At 42.2% G+C, this 23966-nt stretch overlaps 1 pseudogene; it reads left to right on the forward strand.

Annotated features, from left to right (window-relative positions):
* The window catches only part of LOC121846408, an 84370-nt pseudogene that overhangs the window by 41399 nt on the left and 19005 nt on the right, over positions 1-23966 (forward strand).

Here is a 23966-nt window from a genome sequence, read left to right on the forward strand (position 1 = left end):
TATTCCACAGTACCACATAGAGCCATGACTACATGGAACTCTATTCCACAGTACTACATAGAGCCATGACTACATGGAACTCTATTCCACAGTACTACATAGAGCCATGACTACATGGAACTCTATTCCACAGTACTACATAGAGCCATGACTACATGGAACTCTATTCCACAGTACTACATAGAGACATGACTACATGGAACTCTATTCCACAGTTCTACATAGAACCATGACTACATGGACCTCAATTCCACAGTACTACATAGAGACATGACTACATGGAACTCTATTCCACAGTACTACATAGAGCCATGCCTACATGGAACTCTATTCCACAGTACTACATAGAGACATGACTACATGGAACTCTATTCCACAGTTCTACATAGAACCATGACTACATGGACCTCAATTCCACAGTACTACATAGAGACATGACTACATGGAACTCTATTCCACAGTACTACATAGAGACATGACTACATGGAACTCTATTCCACAGTACTACATAGAGCCATGCCTACATGGAACTCTATTCCACAGTACTACATAGAGACATGACTACATGGAACTCTATTCCACATCAGGTAACTGATGCAGTAGAATAAGATTGTAAAAACCAGATAAAAATACCCCTTATGAAACAGCGGGGACTGTGAAGAGACACACACATAGGCACAGACACATGCATACACACACACATGATAACATACGTACTACACACACACACACGTACACATGGATTTTGTGTTGTGAATTCTTTAATGAATGTATTGTAATGTTTTTCAAATTTTGCCAGACCCCAGGAAGCGTAGCTGTTGCCTTGGCAGCAGCTAATGGTGATCTGTAATAAATACATTAACTCATCCAATATCCATCTTCTTTTCCAGGGGAAGTATTTGACTACACTGGCCAGAGACAGGAGATCAACGAGGTGAGTATTAGATTCATTAGTACTTACTGCTCGTACTTACTGCTAGTACTTACTGCTAGTATGTACTGCTAGTATGTACTGCTAGTATGTACTGCTAGTATGTACTGCTAGTACTTACTGCTCGTACTTACTGCTCGTACTTACTGCTAGTATGTACTGCTAGTATGTACTGCTAGTATGTACTGCTAGTACTTACTGCTAGTACTTACTGCTCGTACTTACTGCTCGTACTTACTGCTCGTACTTACTGCTAGTATGTACTGCTAGTATGTACTGCTAGTATGTACTGCTAGTACTTACTGCTCGTACTTACTGCTCGTATGTACTGCTAGTATGTACTGCTAGTATGTACTGCTCGTACTTACTGCTCGTACTTACTGCTCGTACTTACTGCTAGTATGTACTGCTAGTAATTACTGCTAGTATGTACTGCTAGTACTTTCTGCTAGTACTTACTGCTAGTACTTACTGCTAGTACTTACTGCTAGTACTTACTGCTAGTACTTACTGCTAGTACTTACTGCTAGTATGTACTGCTGGTACTTACTGCTAGTACTTATTGCTAGTACTTACTGCTAGTACTTACTGCTCATATGTACTGCTAGTACTTACTGCTAGTATGTACTGCTAGTACTTACTGCTAGTATGTACTGCTAGTACTTACTGCTAGTCTAGAACAATGAGTAGCACAAGGCTTTCTCTCTCTCTACCCCCATTCTCCCCAGCACACAGAAACAGTGGACTGGTCGTTCAACCCTTTGGCTGATCATCACTTCTTCTTCCATGATCACTCCCTGGTGGAGGCTTTGAAGCTGGAGAGTCCTGAAGTCCAGTCCTTCTTCAGACTATTGGCCCTCTGTCACACCGTTATGGCTGAGGAGAAGTTAGAGGGTGAGGAGCGAGAGGAGAGGGAGAGGGAGAGAGAGAGAGAGAGAGAGAGAGAGAGAGAGAGAGAGAGAGAGCGAGAGTTTGTGATAGTGGGAAGCATGTGTTTGTCAATCAAACAATTTTCAGATGTTGACATTGTGTGTCTGAAAGGGAAGACTGTGTTTATCCATATTCATATATGTGTGCAACATAAAGAGTGGGAGGGTGCGAGAGAGAGAGAGAGAGAGAGAGAGAGAGAGAGAGAGAGAGAGAGAGAGAGAGAGAGAGAGAGAGAGAGAGAGAGAGAGAGAGAGAGAGAGAGAGAGAGAGAGAGAGAGAGAGAGAGAGAGAGAGAGAGACTTTTTCTTAATTGGATCTAAGATGGCACGGACAGACATGGCAGCTCTGCTTCTAGCTTCTAAGCAATTTGGCAGTATTTAGTTTTTTTTTTGTGTTATTTCTTATATTACCCAGAAAGCCTTTTGTTTTATTACAGCCAGAAATAACTTTTGGATATCAGAGCAGCGTTAACTCACCAGCATTACGAACAGAAATACGATTTTCCTGAATTGGATCCTTTCAAAATTGAGGAAACGCTACCGAAATTCTATCAACACATTGCCTGTAGTATTCGTGCTACAAGAACTCTTGACCATTGTTACTCTCCCTTCTGGGATGGCTACCAGGCCCTCCCATGCCCTCCCTTCAGCAAATCAAATTACAACTCCATTCTGCTCCTCCCTTCCTATAGGCAGAAACTCAAACCGGAAGTACCCATGTTAAGGTCTATTCAATGCTGGTCTGACTGATCAGAATTCATGCTACAAGATTGTTTTGATCAAATGGGACATGTTCCGGGTTGCCTCTGAGTAACATTGACATATACACGGACACAGTGACTGTGTTCATCAGGAAGTGGATAGGGAATGTTCTTCCCACTGTGTCTATTAAAACCTACCCAAACCAAAAAATGTGGATAGATGTCAGCATTGGTGCAAAACTGAAAGCGCGACCCACTGCATTCAACCATGGCAAGGTGACTGGGAATATGGTCAAATACAAACAGTGTAATTATTCCCTCCGTAAGGCAATCAAACAGGCAAAACATCAGTACAGAGACAAAGTGGAGTCACTATTAAACGGCCCAGACAAGAGACGTATGTGACAGGGTCTACAGACAATCACAGACAACAAAGGGAAAACCAGCCATGTCGCAGACACCGACATCTTGCTCCCGGACAAACTAAACACCTTCTTTGCCCACTTTGAGGACGCGGTCCGCTTCCAAGGACTGTGGGCTCTGTTTCTCTGTGGCTGACGTGAGTAAGACATTTAAGCGTGTTAACCCTCGCAGGGCTGCCAGTCAAGATGGTATCCCTAGCCGCATCCTCAGAGAATGCGCAGACCAGCTGGCTGGAGTGTTTACAGACATATTCAATCTCTCCCCATCTCAGTCTGCTGTCCACACTTGCTTCAAGATGTCCACCATTGTTCCTGTACCCAAGAAAGCAAAGGTAACTGAACGAAATGACAAGCACCCTGTAGCACTCACAACTGTCATCATGAAGTGATTTGAGAGGCTAGTTAAGGGTCATATCACCTCTACCTTACCTGACACCCTAGACCCACTTCAATTTGCATACCGCCATTGCACTGCACAATAGATCCACAGACGATGCAATCGCCATTGCACTGCACACTGCCCTATCCCATCTGAACAAGAGGAATACCCATGTAAGACTGCTGTTCATTGACTATAGCTCAGCCTTCAACACCATAGTACCCCCAAGCTCATCATTAATCTCAGGGCCCTGGGTCTGAACCCTGCCCTGTGCAACTGGGTCCTGGACTTCCTGACGGGTCGCCCGGGTGGTGAAACAACACCTCCACTAAACTGATCCTAAACATGTACTCCCTGTTCACCCATGACTGCGTGGCCACCCACACCTCCAACTCAATCATCAAGTTTTCAGACAACACAACAGGTGAGGGCCCTGATTATCAACAATGACGAGACAGCCAACAGAGAGGAGGTGAGGGCCCTGATTATAGACAATGATGAGACAGTCTACAGGGAGGAGGTGAGGGCCCTGATTATCAACAATGACGAGACAGCCTACAGGGAGGAGGTGAGGGCCCTGATTATCAACAATGACGAGACAGACTACAGGGAGGAGGTGAGGGCCCTGATTATCAACAATGACGAGACAGCCTACAGGGAGGAGGTGAGGGCCCTGATTATCAACAATGACGAGACAGTCTACAGGGAGGAGGTGAGGGCCCTGGCGGAGTGATGTCAGGAAAATAACCTCTCTCTCAACGTCAACAAAATGAAGGAGCTGATCGTGGACTTTGACGGGGCCACAGTGGAGAAGGTGAAAAGTTCCTCGGCGTACACATCACTGACAAACTGAAATGGTCCACCCACACAGACAGTGTGGTGAAGAAGGCACAATAGCGCAACCTCAGGAGGCTGAAGAAATTTGGCTTGGCCCCTAAGACCCTCACAAACTTCTACAGATGTACAATTGAGAGCATCCTGTCGGGCTGCATCACAGCCTGGTACGGCAACTGCTCCTCCCACAACCGCAAGGCTCTCCAGAGGGTGGTGCGGTCTACCCAACGCATCACCGGGGGCAAACTACCTGCCCTCCAGGACACCTACACCACCCGATATCACAGGAAGGCCAAAAAGATCATCAAGGACAACAACCACCCGAGCCACTGCCTGTTCACCCCGTTATCATCCAGAAGGCGAGGTCAGTACAGGTGCATCAAAGCAGGGACCGAGAGACTGAAAACAGCTTCTATCTCAAGGCCATCACACTGTTAAATATCCATCACTAGCCAGCTACCACCCAGTTACTCAACCCTGCACCTTAGAGGCTGCTGCCCTATATTCAAAGATATGGAATCACTGGTCACTTTAATAATGTTTACATGCTGCTTTACTCATCTCATATATACTGTCTTCTATTCTACTGTATTTTAGTCAATGCCACTCTGACATTGCTCGTCCGAATATTTATATATTTCTTAATTCCATTCTTTTACTTTTAGATTTGCGATTTGTGTGTATTGTTGTGAATTGTTATATACTACTGCAATGTTGGAGCTAGGAACACAAGCATTTCGCTACACCCGCAATAACATCTACTAAATATGTTTATGTGACCAATAAAATGATTTGGATTTGCCCAACTCCTGTTTCTCTCTCGCCGCCTTTGGAAAAAGGTCAAAGGTCATCAAGGAGCGGCGGTGAGGAGAGGGAACGTGGACGAAAATGCGCTTGTATGAAACGATACACTCCCACTCACGTGTCATCAGGCATATTACCTTTACAGGGGTGGATCCCTAATTAAATGGGTTACATGATGAAGTTAGTTGTTCAAGACATTTTATAGATAAGAAGATAAATAGCATTTAGGTTTTTTCTCCTCTGATAAAACAAAAACTGATTGAAAATTCTTCCACTAAGGAACTCTGGTATGATACACATGATCCTCAATGAAAAGTGGCTATCAAGGTGGCAAGAACACTGTTCCATTCGCCCACTAACAAATTGACATCTCCTTGAGCACTCGACCACTTATCAGTTTCTGGGTCACAGAGCAGAGAGGATGTAGAGATGGAGAGAAAACTACACCCACTTATTCTAACAACAGGAAATTACTTCACTCCCCTGTACAGGTGAGCTGCTGTACCAGGCCCAGTCCCCTGACGAGGGTGCCTTGGTAACCGCTGCACGCAATTTTGGCTTTGTGTTCCGCTCTCGCACGCCAGAGAGCGTCACCATCGTAGAGATGGGAGAACAACACAGTTACGAACTCCTCGCCATCCTTGACTTCAACAACGTCCGCAAGAGGATGTCCGTCATTGGTAAACAGCCCTCTGGAAACACGTTTCATGGGAGATTTAAGTTCCTTGCTGCTCATTGTAAGATGTCTATGCAAACATAATTCTTACTATTGTGTGTGTGTGTGTGTGTGTGTGTGTGTGTGTGTGTGTGTGTGTGTGTGTGTGTGCGTGTGCGTGTGACAGTACGGAGCCCAGAGGGGAAGCTGTGTTTATACTGTAAAGGAGCAGACACCATGGTCTATGAGAGGCTGGACCAGTCCTGTACCAAGCTGATGGATGTCACCACTGAACACCTCAATGTAAAAGTGTGTGTGTGTGTCAGAGGAGGCTGGTGGGAGGAGCTATAAGAGGAAGTTGTAATAGCTGGATTAGAATAAATCGAACGACATCAAACACATGGAAACATTGATTCTGTTCCAACCATGACATTGAGCCCCTCCTCTTATAGCGCCTCCCACCAGCCTCCTCTGTGTGTGTGTGTGTGTGTGTGTGTGTGTGTGTGTGTGTGTGTGTGTGTGTGTGTGTGTGTGTGTGTGTGTGTGTGTGTGTAGGAGAGAGAGGGGGAGACAGAGAGAGGGGGAGACAGAGAGAGGGGAGACAGAGAGAGGGGAGACAGAGAGAGGGGGAGACAGAGAGAGGGGGAGACAGAGAGAGGGGGAGACAGAACGAGGGGAGACAGAACGAGTGGGAGACAGAACAAGGGGAGACAGAACGAGGGGGAGACTGAGAGAGGGGGAGACTGAGAGGGGAGACTGAGAGAGGGGAGACTGAGAGGGGAGACAGAGAGGGGAGACTGAGAGAGGGGGAGACAGAATGAGGGGGAGACAGAACGAGGGGGAGACAGAACGAGGGGGAGACAGAACGAGGGGAGACAGAACGAGGGGGAGACAGAACGAGGGGGAGACAGAGAGGGGGAGACAGAGAGGGGGAGACCGAGAGAGGGGAGACAGAGAGAGGAAGAGCCAGAGAGAGGAAGAGCGAGAGAGAGAGTCTAAGTGTGTCTGCCTCTCTCTTCCTCCCTGTACTTCTGTGAAAGAGTGGCTCAATAAATATAAAACCATCCAAATCACGTTGTATATAAATTGTGTGTGTGTTTTGTCCCTACAGGAGTTTGCTGGTGAGGGCCTGCGGACCCTGGCTCTAGCCTATAAGGACCTGGATGAGGAATACTTCAGCAGCTGGAAACAGCGCCACCATGAGGCCAGCACAGCCCTGGAGGACAGAGAGGAGAAACTAGACCTGCTCTATGAGGAGATAGAGAAAGACCTGATGGTAGGAAGGAGTTAAACACTTAAACCAGGATCAGATGAACATCTACAGACAAAGACTGGGTGATACAATATGTCTTAAAGTGAAGGTAAATAAACTTCCCAATAAAAGTTCCTACTTAATTTCATGTTTTAACAGTAAATTACCTCTGAACCAGGGTCAGTTTAGCTTTGACAGGTTAAAGATATGAAAAGACCTAATGGTATGTCCTGAACACTGAACCAGGGTCAGTTTAGCTTCAACAAATTACAGATATGAAAAGACCTAATGGTATTTCCTGAACACTGAACCAGGGTCAGTTTAGCTTCAACAAATTACAGATATGAAAAGACCTAATGGTATGTCCTGAACACTGAACCAGGGGCCGTTTTAGCTCTTACAGATAGAGAAAGGATTGTAATTAAATGTGTGTGTGTGTGTGTGTGTGTGTGTGTGTGTGTGTGTGTGTGTGTGTGTGTGTGTGTGTGTGTGTGTGTGTGTGTGTGTGTGTGTGTGTGTGTGTGTGTGTGTGTGTGTGTGTGTGTGTGTGTGTGTGTGTGTGTGTGCGCGCGTGCGTGCGTGTGTGTGTAGTTGCTGGGAGCTACAGCCATAGAGGATAAGCTCCAGGATGGTGTGCCACAGACCATCGAGCAGCTCGCCAAAGCTGACATCAAGATCTGGGTGCTCACTGGCGACAAACAGGGTTAGTCAACAAGCAACATACTCTCAGCTATGTGCCTCACATATAACAGAACAATAATAGGTTTTCCCAGAGAGTCCTAGCCAAAATTCTTGCATGAGAAATTGCTCTTTGCAAAGAAGCACATTTTTAAATATTTTTTTTACAATTTTAATTGAAAATAATAACAGTAAGGTACTTAATTGTTACCCAGATTTGATGTTAAAATCAAATGGCTGCATTGGATATTTAAAGGGTTGGTAAAATAAAATAAAAAAATGTTATCTTATTTTGGACAACGATGTTGTTGTTTCTTCCACACCATCAAGGTATTTAAGCCACGTCTATCTCTATGTCTAACTCAGAGGAGGCTGGTGGGATGGGGCTACAGGAGGCTGGTGGGATGGGGCTACAGGAGGCTGGTGGGATGGGGCTACAGGAGGACTGGTGGGATGGGGCAGGAGGCTGGTGGGATGGGGCTACAGGAGGCTGGTGGGATGGGGCTACAGGAGGCTGGTGGGATGGGGCTACAGGAGGACGGTGGGATGGGGCTACAGGAGGACGGTGGGATGGGGCTACAGGAGGCTGGTGGGATGGGGCTACAGGAGGACGGTGGGATGGGGCTACAGGAGGCTGGTGGGATGGGGCTACAGGAGGACGGTGGGATGGGGCTACAGGAGGCTGGTGGGATGGGGCTACAGGAGGACAGGCTCTTTGTGACGGTTGGAATGTAATTCATGTAAAGCAGTGGAGGTTGCTGAGGGAGGACAAATCATAATATTGGTCAAAATGGAGTGAATAACGGTATCATACGCATGTTTTCATGTTTGACACCATTCCATTCACTCCATTCACTCCATTCCATTCACTCCATTCACTCCATTCCATTCTCCATTCCATTCACTCCATTCCATTCACTCCATTCACTCCATTCCATTCACACCATTCCATTCACTCCATTCCATTCACACCATTCCATTCACTCCATTCCATTCACTCCATTCCATTCATTCCATTCACCATTCCATTCACTCCATTCACTCCCATTCCATTCACACCATTCCATTCACTCCCCATTCCATTCCATTCACTCCATTCCATTCCTCCATTCCATTCACTCCATTCCATTCACTCCATTCACTCCATTCCATTCCATTCATTCCATTCACACCATTCAATCACTCCATTCCATTCACACCATTCCATTCTCCATTCCAATCACTCCATTCCATTCACTCCATTCCCTCCATTCACTCCATTCCATTCACTCCATTCCATTCACTCCATTCCATTCACATCATTCCATTCACACCATTCCATTCCTCCCATTCCATTCACTCCATTCCATTCACTCCATTCCTCCCATTCCATTCCATTCACTCCATTCCATTCACTCCATTCCATTCCTCCATTCACTCCATTCCATTCACACCATTCCATTCACTCCATTCCATTCACACCATTCCATTCACTCCATTCCATTCACTCCATTCCATTCACACCATTCCATTCACACCATTCCATTTCATTCACTCCCATTCCCATTCCATTCACTCCCATTCCATTCCATTCCATTCATCCATTCCATTCATTCCATTTCCATTCCTCCATTCATTCCATTCATTCCATTCATTCCAATCACTCCATTCCATTCACACCATTCCATTCACTCCATTCCAATCACTCCATTCATTCCTCCATTCCCTCCATTCACTCCATTCCATTCACTCCATTCCATTCACTCCATTCATTCACATCATTCCATTCACACCCATTCCATTCACTCCATTCCATTCACTCCATTCCATTCACTCCATTCATTCCCATTCCATTCCATTCACTCCATTCCATTCATTCCATTCACTCCATTCCATTCACTCCATTCCATTTCCATTCACTCCATTCCATTTCCATTCATTCCATTCCATTCCATTCCATTCATTCCATTCCATTCACTCCATTCCATTCACTCCATTCCATTCACTCCATTCCATTCACTCCATTCCATTCACTCCATTCCATTCATTCCATTCCATTCACTCCATTCCATTCACTCCATTCCATTCACACCATTCCATTCATCCATTCCATTCACACCATTCCCATTCACTCCATTCCATTCACACCATTCCATTCATTCCATTCCATTCACCCATTCATTCATTCCATTCCATTCATTCATTCCATTCACACCATTCCATTCCACTCCATTCCATTCACTTCCATTCCATTCCATTCCATTCCATTCACCATTCCATTCCCATTCCATTCACCATTCCATTCACTCCATTCCATTCCACACCATTCCATTCCTCCATTCCATTCACTCCATTCCATTCACACCATTCCATTCACTCCATTCCATTCACACCATTCCATTCACACCATTCAATCACTCCCATTCCATTCCTCCATTCCATTCACTCCATTCACTCCATTCACTCCATTCCATTCACTCCATTCCATTCACTCCATTCCATTCACACCATTCCATTCACACCATTCCATTCACTCCATTCACTCCCATTCCATTCATTCCATTCCATTCATTCCATTCATTCCTCCCATTCCATTCCATTCACTCCCATTCCATTTACTCTATTCCATTCCTCCCATTCCATTCACTCCATTCCATTCACTCCATTCACTCCATTCCATTCACTCCATTCCATTCACTCCATTCCATTCACTCCATTCCATTCACTCCATTCCAATCCCGCTGTTCCTTAAGGTGTATTTGTACTTGTTTTTGTAACTGATTCTACTGCTGCATCAGTCACCTGATGTAGAATAGAGTTCCATGTAGTCATGGCTCTATGTAGTACTGTGCCCCTCCCATAGTCTGTTCTGGACTCGGGGTTGTGAAGAGACCTCCGGTGGCATGTATTTGATACCATTTGACTCATTCAGCTCCAGCCATTACCACGAGCCCATCCTCCCCAATTAGGGTGCCACCAACCTCATTTGATGTGTAGGACCATATGTCCACATCACTGTGTCTGTCTCCAACTATCACATTGTGTGTTTTCTCATGTGACAGAAACGGCGGAGAACATTGGCTACTCCTGCAACATGCTGCGAGAGGAGATGAACGACATCTTCATCGTGTCGGCCAACAACTCAGACGATGTCAGACAGGAACTGAGGTCAGAGGGTTTGACATCATAACCCTGCCTGCCTCAATACTAACACCATTTGTCCAGGGTTTAGTACCTACCCAGCACCATCCCATCCCAGGTTGATAACATCCCATCCCAGGTTGATAACATCCCATCCCAGGTTGATAACATCCCATCGCAGGTTGATAACATTCCGATCCCATCCCAGGTTGATAACATCCCATCCCAGGTTGATAACATCCCATCCCAGGTTGATAACATCCCATCCCAGGTTGATAACATCCCATCCCAGGTTGATAACAGCCCATCCCAGGTTGATAACATCTCATCCCAGGTTGATAACATCCCATCCCAGGTTGATAACATCCCATCCCGTCCCAGGTTGATAACATAGACATGGTGGAATAGAATGAGATGAGAGGATTTGTTTTTGTATTGAACCAGGAATGCATGGAGCACCATGAAACCAGGTGCAGAGGAGGAGGCCAACTTCATGCCAGAGAGGATGCTGGGTAACAAGCCGAAGGTGGTCAGGGACGAGGAGGTGAGCGGGGAGTATGGCCTGGTCATCAACGGACACAGTCTGGTGAGACACTACAGTCCTATTTACTGTAAATCAGTCTGGTGAGACACTACAGTCCTATTTACTGTAAATCAGTCTGGTGAGACACTACAGTCCTATTTACTGTAAATCAGTCTGGTGAGACACTACAGTCCTATTTACTGTAAATCAGTCTGGTGAGACACTACAGTCCTATTTACTGTAAATCAGTCTGGTGAGACACTACAGTCCTATTTACTGTAAATCAGTCTGGTGAGACACTACAGTCCTATTTACTGTAAATCAGTCTGGTGAGACAATACAGTCCTATTTACTGTAAATCAGTCTGGTGAGACACTACAGTCCTATTTACTGTAAATCAGTCTGGTGAGACACTACAGTCCTATTTACTGTAAATCAGTCTGGTGAGACACTACAGTCCTATTTACTGTAAATCAGTCTGGTGAGACACTACAGTCCTATTTACTGTAAATCAGTCTGGTGAGACACTACAGTCCTATTTACTGTAAATCTTGCACTAACATGAGCCCTGATTCCTTATTGTGTCAAATATCTGATTGCTCCCATATTTTAGACAGATAAGACACATGTTAAAAGGATTAGATACATTTTAGACAGTTGAACTGATTCTGATCTGTTTAACAGGATCTGGACATCCATATTTGATCTGTTGCCATTAGATTCTACTCTACACTCTCTCTCCCCCATCAGGCTTATGCCCTAGAGCGCAGCATGGAGCTGCTGTTCCTACGCACAGCCTGTCTGTGTAAGACAGTGATCTGCTGCAGAGTGACTCCACTACAGAAGGCCCAGGTGGTTGAGCTGGTCAAGAAATACAAACAGGCCGTCACTCTGGCCATAGGAGACGGGGCCAACGACGTCAGCATGATTAAAGGTAACTTACAATATACTGTTCAAAATGGCACCCTAATCACCTAAATAGTGCACTGCTTTTTTATTTTACCTTTATTTAACTAGGGCAAGTCAGTTAAAAACAAATTCTTATTTTCAACAACAGCCTAGGAACAGTGGGTTAACTGCCTGTTCAGGGGCAGAACTACAGATTTCTACCTTGTCAGCTCGGGGATTTGAACTTGCAACCTTTCGGTTACTAGTCCAACGCTCTAACCACTAGGCCACCCTGCCGCCCCAGGGCCCATATAGGAGCACCCTTTGACTGCAGATCTAGGATCAGATAACTACACCAGTCAAATAGTGTTAGACACCGACTCTGTATGATAATGCTGTGGAGAGAAAAGTTGTGAATTTGAGCTTAACCCTCTGAGCCCAATGGTCCCTGAACAATATGCTTACCTTCTCTCTCCCTCCTCTACACCCCCTCCCCTCTCTCCTTCCCCCTCTTTCTTCCCTCTCTTTCCCTCTCCTCCCTCTCTCTCTCCAGCTGCTCATATAGGTATAGGTATAAGCGGTCAGGAGGGGATGCAGGCGGTCCTCTCTTCAGACTACTCCTTTGCTCAGTTCCGCTTCCTAGAGGTAAGAGGGCCACTGACACACCAGTGATGTTTTTAAATCATAATGCAAAACCCACATTTTTAAACTTCGGACTTTTGTCAGTGCTTTAACGGTCTATTAGTCTGTTGTTGTTTGTACAATTTAAAATAAAGTTGTTGTTTTTTTTTTTTTTTTCATGGAATTGACAGCGCCTCCTCCTGGTCCACGGTCGCTGGTCCTACCTGAGGATGTGTAAGTTCCTGCGCTACTTCTTCTACAAGAACTTCACCTTTACCTTCGTCCACTTCTGGTACGCCTTCTTCTGCGGATTCTCAGCACAGGTACGACAGAAAAAAAAAGAAGGGCGAGAGAGAGGGGGAGAGAGGGGAGGGAGAGAGAGAGGGGGAGAAGAGGGGAGAGAGATATTTATTAAACTTTGGTCAACCCAACGTTGAATTCTAAAGCAACTGGTATACTCCTCTACTTCTATTTCTTTAAAGCCCCGTGCAGTCATTACGTTTTTAAATCATCGTTGTATGTCTAATAAATCACTGTGCGTGTTTATTTCATGAAAATAACTCCAAATGTATGTTTAATAATTTATTTCCCTGAGCCTCCTTTTGCCATTGAACTGCTGTCTGGTCATGTCGGGCGTGTTGACACAAATGCTTATTTATTTACATACACTGCCCTGATTGGCAGATAGAATCATCTTGACTCTACAGAGCCTACTCCACTTACCCCGCTTACCCCTTCAAAGTAGGAGGATACATATGCAAATAAAAGATGACTGGTCATTGGTTAGAATAATCCCATCAGATTGTGATGGCATGCTGTCAGACAACAACAACAAAAAAGCTATAAAAAAGGCACTGTGTATCGCAGTGTTGAGGCGTCACTAAAGCCTGGGGTTCGATCCCAGACTGAGTAATTACCGGCCGTGACTGGGAGTCCCATAGGGGCGGAGCACATGGGACTCCCAGACACCAGCGTCATCCGGATTAGATGAGGGTTTGGCTGAGGGGGCTTTACTTGGCTGATCAAGCTCTAGCGACTCCTTGTGGCGGGCCGGATGCCTGCAAGCTGATGTCGGTCATCAGTTGAACGGTGTCTCCTCCAACACATTGGTGTGGCTAGCTTCCAGGTTAAGCGATTGGGTGTTAACCTTTCTAACATTCCGCTGAAAAGGCAGCGTGCGAAATTCAAAAATATTTTTAGAAATATGTAACTTTCACACATTAACAAGTCAATACAGCAAATGAAAGATAAACATCTTGTTAATCTACCCATCGTGTCTGATTTCAAAATGCTTTACAGCTAAAGCACAACATATGATTATGTTAGGTCACCGCCAAGTCGAAAAAAACACAGCCATTTTCCCAGCCAAAGATAGGAGTCACAAAAAGCAGAAATATAGATCAAATTAATCACTAACCTTTGATGATCTTCATCAGATGACACTCATAGGACATCATGTTACACAATACATGTATGTTGTGTTCGATAATGTGCATATTTATATCCAAAAGTCTCAGTTCACATTGGCGAGTTACATGCAGTAATGTTTTGATTCCAAAACATCTGGTGATTTGCAGAAATACTAATAATAAACATTGACAAAAGATACTAGTGTTATTCACAGAATTAAAGATAGACTTCTCCTTAATGCAACCGCTGTGTCAGATTTCAAAAAAACTTGACAGAAAAAGCATAATCTGAGAACGGCGCTCAGAGCCCAGTCCAGCCAGAGGAATATCCGCCATTTTGGAGTCAACACAAGTTAGAAATAACACCATAAATATTCACTTACCTTTGATGATCTTCATCAGAAGGCACTCCCAGGAATCCCAGTTCGACAATAAATGACTAATTTGTTCCATAAAGTTCCATCATTTATGTCCAAATAGCCACTTGTTGTTAGAGTGTTCAGCCCAGTAATCCATCTTCATGAGGCGCGAGCATTTCATCCAGACAAAAACTCGAAAGGTTCCATAACAGTCCTTTAGAAACATGTCAAACGATGTATGGAATCAATCTTTAGGATGTTTTTAACATAAAACATCAATAAGGTTCCAACCAAAGAATTCCTTTGTTTTCAGAAAGGCGCTGGAACGAGAGGTAACTCTGTCGGGAGCGCGTGTCATGAGACCGAGGCACTATGCCAGACCACTGACTCAAACAGGTCTCATGAGCCCCTCCTTTATAATCCTCATTCAGGTTGCTAAAGACGGTTGACATCTAGTGGAAGCCCTAGGAAGTGCAACCTCATCAATATCTCAATGTGTACTCGGTAGGCCAAGCTTTGAAAAACTACAAACCTCAGATGTCCCACTTCCTGGTTGGATTTTTCTCAGGTTTCGCCTGCCATATGAGTTCTGTTATACTCACAGACATCATTCAAACAGTTTTAGAAACTTCAGAATGTTTTCTATCAATACTAATAATATGCATATATTAGCATCTGGGACAGAGTAGGAGGCAGTTCACTCTGGGCACACTATTCATCCAAAAGTGAAAATGCTGCCACCTATCCCAAAAAGATTAAGAAGTGCATTTTGGTGGGTCATGTTTTGAAGGACGCATGAATCGACCTTCTCCTCTCCCGAGCCCGTTGGGAAGATGCAGCGATGAGACAAGATCAAAATCACAAAATTGTGGTGAAAAAGTGTGTAAAAAATTAAAATAAATAAACTCTAAAAGGACATTATTATCATTTATACCATTTCAGAGTGTTATTTCGACCTCGTAGTGTGGAAATCAATTATTATTTTTTTTTTTACAGAAAATCACATTTTTGACTGCACTACCCCTTTAAAACAACTGTTCAGTATTTTCAGATGTATAAGGTTATTTGTCTCTGATGATCTGATTGTGTTTCTGCCAGACCGTGTATGATGAGTGGTTCATCACGTTGTATAACCTAGTCTACACAGCACTTCCTGTACTGGGTATGAGTCTGTTTGACCAGGTAAAACATGTGTGATGTCAATGTGTTCGTGTGTGTGGAGGAATTAATGTGTTGTGTGTGTGTGGAGGAATTAATGTGTTTATGTGTGTGTGTGGAGGAATTAATGTGTTCATGTGTGTGTGTGGAGGAATTAATGTGTTCATGTGTGTGTGTGGAGGAATTAATATGTTCATGTGTGTGTGTGTGGAGGAATTAATGTGTTCATGTGTGTGTGTGGAGGAATTAATATGTTCATGTGTGTGTGTGGAGGAATTAATGTGTTCATGTGTGTGTGTGGAGGAATTAATATGTTCATGTGTGCGTGCAGGAATTAATGTGTTTATGCAATATGCGTGTGCATTTCTTGTTTCTCCCACACATTTAGATTTGTGTAATTGAGAATATTTTTCCTACCTCACTGTCTCCCCCTGGTGTCCAGGATGTGAATGACATGTGGAGTTTCCAGCACCCCCAGCTGTACGTTCCAGGCCAGATAAATCAGTACTTCAGTAAGACAGCCTTCTTTAAGTGTGCCCTCCACAGTGTCTACAGCTCTGTAGTGCTGTTCTTCATCCCTTACGCTGCCATGTACGACACGGTCCGAGACGACGGGCGAGACATTGCTGACTACCAGTCCTTCGCCCTGCTGGCACAGACCTGTCTGGTCATCACCGTCTGTATACAGGTACAGTACAATATATTACATTACAGTACAATGAATTACATTACAGTAAAATACATTACAGTAAAAAAAACATTACAACACATTACAATGCATTACAGTACAGTACAATGCATTACAGTACAGTACAATGCATTACAGTACAGTACAATGCATTACAGTACAGTACAATGCATTACAGTACAGTACAATGCATTACAGTACAGTACAATGCATTACAGTACAGTACAATGCATTACAGTACAGTACAATGTATTATATTACAGTACAATGCATTACAGTACAGTAATTACAGTATATTACAATGCATTACAGTACAATGCATTACAGTACAGTACAATGCATTACAGTACAGTACAATGCATTACAGTACAGTACAATGTATTATATTACAGTACAATGCATTACAGTACAGTAATTACAGTATATTACAATGCATTACAGTACCGTACATTACAGTAAAAAAACATGACATTACAATTCAATTAATTACATTGCAACACATTACAATACATTACAGTACAATGCATTACAGTACAATGAATTACAGTACAGTACAATGTTTTACAGTACAATGTATTACTGTACAATGTATTGCAGTACAGTCAAATGTATTACAGTACAAATTAATAACAGTACAGCAATTACAGTATCGTACAATGCAGTACAGTTCAGTAATTACAGTATAGTACAATGTATTACAGTTCAATGTATTACAGTACAGTACAATGTATTACTGTACAATGTATTATATTACAGTACAATGTATTACTGTACAATGTATTACAATACAGTACAATGTATTACTGTACAATGTATTACAGTACAATGTATTACAGTACAATGTATTACAGTACAATGTATTACTGTACAATGTATTACAGTACAATGTATTACTGTACAATGTATTACAGTACAGTACAATGTATTACAGTACAGTACAATGTATTACAGTACAGTACAATGTATTACAGTACAATGTATTACTGTACAATGTATTACAGTACAATGCATTACAGTACAATGTATTACTGTACAATGTATTACTGTACAATGCATTACAGTACAATGTATTACTGTACAATGTATTACAGTACAGTACAATGTATTACTGTACAATTTATTACAGTATAGTACAATGTATTACAGTACAGTACAATGTATTACAGTACAATGTATTACTGTACAATGTATTACAGTACAGTACAATGTATTACTGTACAATGTATTACAGTACAGTACAATGTATTACTGTACAATGTATTACTGTACAATGTATTACTGTACAGTACAATGTATTACAGTACAATGTATTACAGTACAATGTATTACTGTACAATGTATTACTGTACAATGTATTACTGTACAATGTATTACAGTACAGTACAATGTATTACAGTACAATGTATTACTGTACAATCTATTACAGTACAGTATAATGTATTATAGAACAATGTACTACTGTACAATGTATTACAGTACAGCAATTACAGTATAGTACAATGCAGTACAGTTCAGTAATTGCAGTATAGTACAATGTATTACAGTACAGTAATTACAGTATAGTACAATGTATTACAGTACAATGTAGTACAGTACAGTACAATGTATTACTGTACAATGCATTTCAGTACAGTACACTGTATTACTGTACAATGTATTACAGTACAGTACAATGTATTACAGTACAGTACAATGTATTACAGTACAATGTATTACAGTACAATGTATTACAGTACAGTACAATGTATTACAGTACAGTACAATGTATTACAGTACAATGTATTACTGTACAATGTATTACAGTACAGTACAATGTATTACTGTACAATTTATTACAGTACAGTACAATGTATTACAGTACAGTACAATGTATTACAGTACAATGTATTACTGTACAATGTATTACAGTACAGTACAATGTATTACTGTACAATGTATTACTGTACAATGTATTACAGTACAATGTATTACTGTACAATGTATTACAGTACAGCACAATGTATTACAGTACAGTACAATGTATTACAGTACAATGTATTACTGTACAATGTATTACAGTACAGTACAATGTATTACTGTACAATGTATTACAGTACAGTACAATGTATTACAGTACAATGTATTACTGTACAATCTATTACAGTACAGTATAATGTATTATAGAACAATGTACTACTGTACAATGTATTACAGTACAGCAATTACAGTATAGTACAATGCAGTACAGTTCAGTAATTGCAGTATAGTACAATGTATTACAGTACAGTAATTACAGTATAGTACAATGTATTACAGTACAATGTAGTACAGTACAGTACAATGTATTACTGTACAATGCATTTCAGTACAGTACACTGTATTACTGTACAATGTATTACAGTACAGTACAATGTATTACAGTACAGTACAATGTATTACAGTACAATGTATTACAGTACAGTACAATGTATTACAGTACAATGTATTACTGTACAATGTATTACAGTACAATGTATTACTGTGCAATGTATTACAGTACAGTACAATGTATTACAGTACAGTACAATGTATTACAGTACAATGTATTACAGTACAATGTATTACAGTACAGCAATTACAGTATAGTACAATGCAGTACAGTACAGTACAATGTATTACTGTACAATGTATTACTGTACAATGTATTACAGTACAATGTATTACAGTACAAATTAATAACAGTACAGCAATTACAGTATAGTACAATGCAGTACAGTTCAGTAATTACAGTATATTACAATGCATTACAGTACAGTACACAGTGTATTACAGTACAATACATTACAGTACAATGTATTACAGTACAATGTATTACAGTACAGTACAATGTATTACAGTGCAATGTATTACTGTACAATGTATTACTGTACAATGTATTACTGTACAATGTATTACAGTACAATGTATTACTGTACAATGTATTACTGTACAATGTATTACTGTACAATGTATTACAGTACAGTACAATGTATTACTGTACAATGTATTACAGTACAGTACAATGTATTACTGTACAATGTATTACAGTACAGTACAATGTATTACAGTGCAATGTATTACTGTACAATGTATTACTGTACAATGTATTACTGTACAATGTATTACTGTACAATGTATTACTGTACAATGTATTACAATACAGTACAATGTATTACTGTACAATGTATTACAATACAGTACAATGTATTACTGTACAATGTATTACTGTACAATGTATTACAGTACAATGTATTACTGTACAATGTATTACTGTACAATGTATTACTGTACAATGTATTACAGTACAGTACAATGTATTACTGTACAATGTATTACAGTACAGTACAATGTATTACTGTACAATGTATTACTGTACAATGTATTACAGTACAATGTATTACTGTACAATGTATTACAGTACAGTACAATGTATTACTGTACAATGTATTACAGTACAATGTATTACAGTACAGCAATTACAGTATATTACAATGCATTACAGTACAGTACAATGTATTACAGTACAATGTATTACTGTACAATGTATTACAGTACAGTACAATGTATTACAGTACAATGTATTACTGTACAATGTATTACTGTACAATGTATTACAGTACAGTACAATGTATTACTGTACAATGTATTACAGTACAGTACAATGTATTACAGTACAATGTATTACAGTATAGTACAATGTATTACAGTACAATTTATTACAGTACAGTACAATGTATTACAGTACAATGTATTACAGTACAATCCATTACAGTAAAGACCGTACAATACATTGGGACCACAGTCAAGTACTGGGAAAAATGTAATCAATGTAAAATGGACCCAGATAAAAAAAATATTTCTTATTTCTTAACTTTGACTTGAGAAAGTTAAGACTCTAATTTCTAAAAATAGGCATTTTGGCTGACTGAAACCCTTTTTTTAAACCTTTATTTATCTAGGTAAGTCAGTTAAGAACAAATTCTTGTTTCACCTGCCCTGATTGAAAACGGTTAGGCCATTGACATATCCGTGTGCCTGTCTGTCATTGGTTGTCAGTCTGTGTCCGTCTTTGTTCATCCCCTCTCCCTGTAGCTGTGTCTGGACATGTCTTACTGGACAGCGGTGAACCACTTCTTTGTGTGGGGAGTCTGGCCATGTACTTCACTGTCACCTTCACCATGTACAGCAATGGCACGTGCCTCATCTTCCCTGCATCCTTCCCTTTCATCGGTGAACAGCGCCCTCACAACACACCACTACACAACACTACACTACACACCACTACACACCACTACACTACACACCACTACACACCACTACACTACACACCACTACACACCACTACACTACACACCACTACACACCACCTACTCTACACACCACTACTCTACACACCACTACACTACACACCACTACACACCACTACTCTACACACCACTACACAACACTACACTACACAACACTACACTACACACCACTACACTTCACACCACTACACACCACTACACTACACAACACTACACTACACTACACAACACTACACTACACTACACACCACTACACTACACACCACAACACACCACTACACTACACAACACTATACTACACTACACAACACTACACTACACACCACTACACTACACTACACTACACACCACTACTCTACACAACACTACACAACACACCACTACACTACACAACACTACACACCACAACACTACACACCACTATACTACACTACACTACACTACACACCACTACACTACACAACACTACACAACACACCACTACACTACACTACACACCACTACACAACACACCACTACACTACACACCACTACACAACACAACACACCACAACACAACACACCACTACACTACACACCACTACACAACACACCACTACACTACACAACACACCACTACACTACACAACACACCACTACACTACACAACACACCACTACACTACACTACACTACACACCACACCACACCACTACACTACACAACACACCACTACACTACACAACACACAACTACACTACACAACACACCACTACACTACACAACACACCACTACACTACACAACACACCACTACACTACACTACACACCACACCACACAACACACCATTACACTACACTACACAACACACCACTACACTACACAACACACCACTACACTACACACCACACAACACACCACTACACTACACAACACACCACTACACTAAACTACACACAACTACACTACACAACACACCACTACACGTCACTGCAACACTATCTTGAGCCAGGACAAACTCTAGACAGGGTGTGTGTGTGTGTGTGTGTGTGTGTGTGTGTGTGTGGGTGTGTGTGTGTGTGTGTGTGTGTGTGTGTGTGTGTGTGTGTGTGTGTCTGTGTGTGTCTGTCTCCCTGCATCAGGCACAGCCAGGAACTCCCTGAACCAGCCCAACGTGTGGCTGACCATCCTGCTCACCTCCATCCTCTGTGTACTTCCTGTGGTTGCCTACCGCTTCCTGTTAATACAGCTCCGCCCCACTATCAACGACAAGGTGGGACCATTGACCAATCACACGTTGTCTTCTAGGAACACTAACCAATCACACGCTGTCTTCTAGGAACACTCACCAATCACACGCTGTCTTCTAGGAACGCTGATCAATCACACGCTGTCTTCTTGGAACACTGACCAATCACACACAGGCTTCTAGAAACACTGACCTAAAGGTCTTATTTAAAAATGATGATCAACAAGTGGAAATCTGACCTACAATCCTAGTCCCAAATACCACCCCATTTCCTATATAGTGCACTACTTTTGACCAGGGCCCATTATGGGTATAGGGTGCCATTTGTGGCACATCCCTACTGAATCTAAGATGAATCCTATCCCTCCCCTTTCCTCCAGGTGATGTTCAAGGTGAGACAGGCCAAGGCCGCGCCTCCCCTAGCCCGCCGTGCCCGGATTCGCCACACCAGCACCCGCCGTTCCGGCTACGCCTTCTCGCATGCGGCGGGCTACGGGACCTGGTGACGTCCAACTGTTTCCTGCGCAGTCACGCCATCACACTCACCACCACCTTCACCCCCTCTGGGACGCACCACGGGGTTCAGCCCCACGGGCCGCTCAGCCGGATACAGCCCCACTGGGAACGCTCTGAACTCCAGACCACAGGATGTGGAGGTGACATCACTGCAAATGTACCACATGATGCGAGACCCCGCCTTCTGATGTACCGCACTTTGCCAGCCTTAAAGTCAGATAACATTCATATATTAGCCGCTTCTGAGACTCACTTAGATAATTCATTTGATGATACAGCAGTTGCAATACAAGGATACAACATTGATAGAAGAGACAGAAATGCTTATGGGGAGGTGTTGCTATATATATTCAGAGCCATATTCCCTGTAATGCTTATGGGGGAGGTGTTGCTATATATATTCAGAGCCATATTCCCTGTAATGCTTATGGGGGAGGTGTTGCTGTATATTTTCAGAGACGTATCCCTGTAATGCTTATGGGGGAGGTGTTGCTGTATATATTCAGAGACATATCCCTGTAATGCTTTGGGGGAGGTGTTGCTGTATATATTCAGAGCCATATCCCTGTAATGCTTATGGGGGAGGTGTTGCTGTATATATTCAGAGCCATATCCCTGTAATGCTTATGGGGGAGGTGTTGCTGTATATATTCAGAGCCATATCCCTGTAATGCTTATGGGGAGGTGTTGCTGTATATTTTCAGATCCATATCCCTGTAATGCTTATGGGGAGGTGTTGCTATATATATTCAGAGCCATATTCCCTGTAATGCTTATGGGGGAGGTGTTGCTATATATATTCAGAGCCATATTCCCTGTAATGCTTATGGGGGAGGTGTTGCTGTATATTTTCAGAGACGTATCCCTGTAATGCTTATGGGGGAGGTGTTGCTGTATATATTCAGAGCCATATCCCTGTAATGCTTATGGGGGAGGTGTTGCTGTATATTTTCAGAGACATATCCCTGTAATGCTTATGGGGGAGGTGTTGCTGTATATTTTCAGAGCCATATCCCTGTAATGCTTATGGGGGAGGTGTTGCTGTATATTTTCAGAGACATATCCCTGTAATGCTTATGGGGGAGGTGTTGCTGTATATTTTCAGAGCCATATCCCTGTAAGGCTTATGGGGGAGGTGTTGCTGTATATTTTCAGAGACATATCCCTGTAATGCTTAGAGAAGATGTCAAGTGTTATTGAAGTGTTGTGGTTGCAGGTTCACTTCACATCTAAAGCCTTTTCTTTTGGGGGTGTTTCTATAGGCCACTAAGTGCTAACCAAGTATATAAATAATATGTGTGAAATGCTTGATAGTGTATGTGATGTAAACAAAGAGGTCTACTTTCTTGGGGACCTGAATATTGACTGTTTTCCATGAAGCTGTCCCTTCAAGAGGAAGCTTTTCACTGTAACCAGTGCCTGTAATCTGGTTCAGGTTATTAATCGTTCTACCAGGGTGTTTACAAACACTACAGGAACAAGATTATCCACATACACTACTGTTCAAAAGTTTGGGGTCACGTAGAAATGTCCTTGTTTTTGAAAGAAAACCACATTTTTTGTCCAT

Source organism: Oncorhynchus tshawytscha, linkage group LG04, assembly GCF_018296145.1.
Source record: "Oncorhynchus tshawytscha isolate Ot180627B linkage group LG04, Otsh_v2.0, whole genome shotgun sequence".
In the NCBI taxonomy this organism is placed as follows: Eukaryota; Metazoa; Chordata; class Actinopteri; order Salmoniformes; family Salmonidae; genus Oncorhynchus; species Oncorhynchus tshawytscha.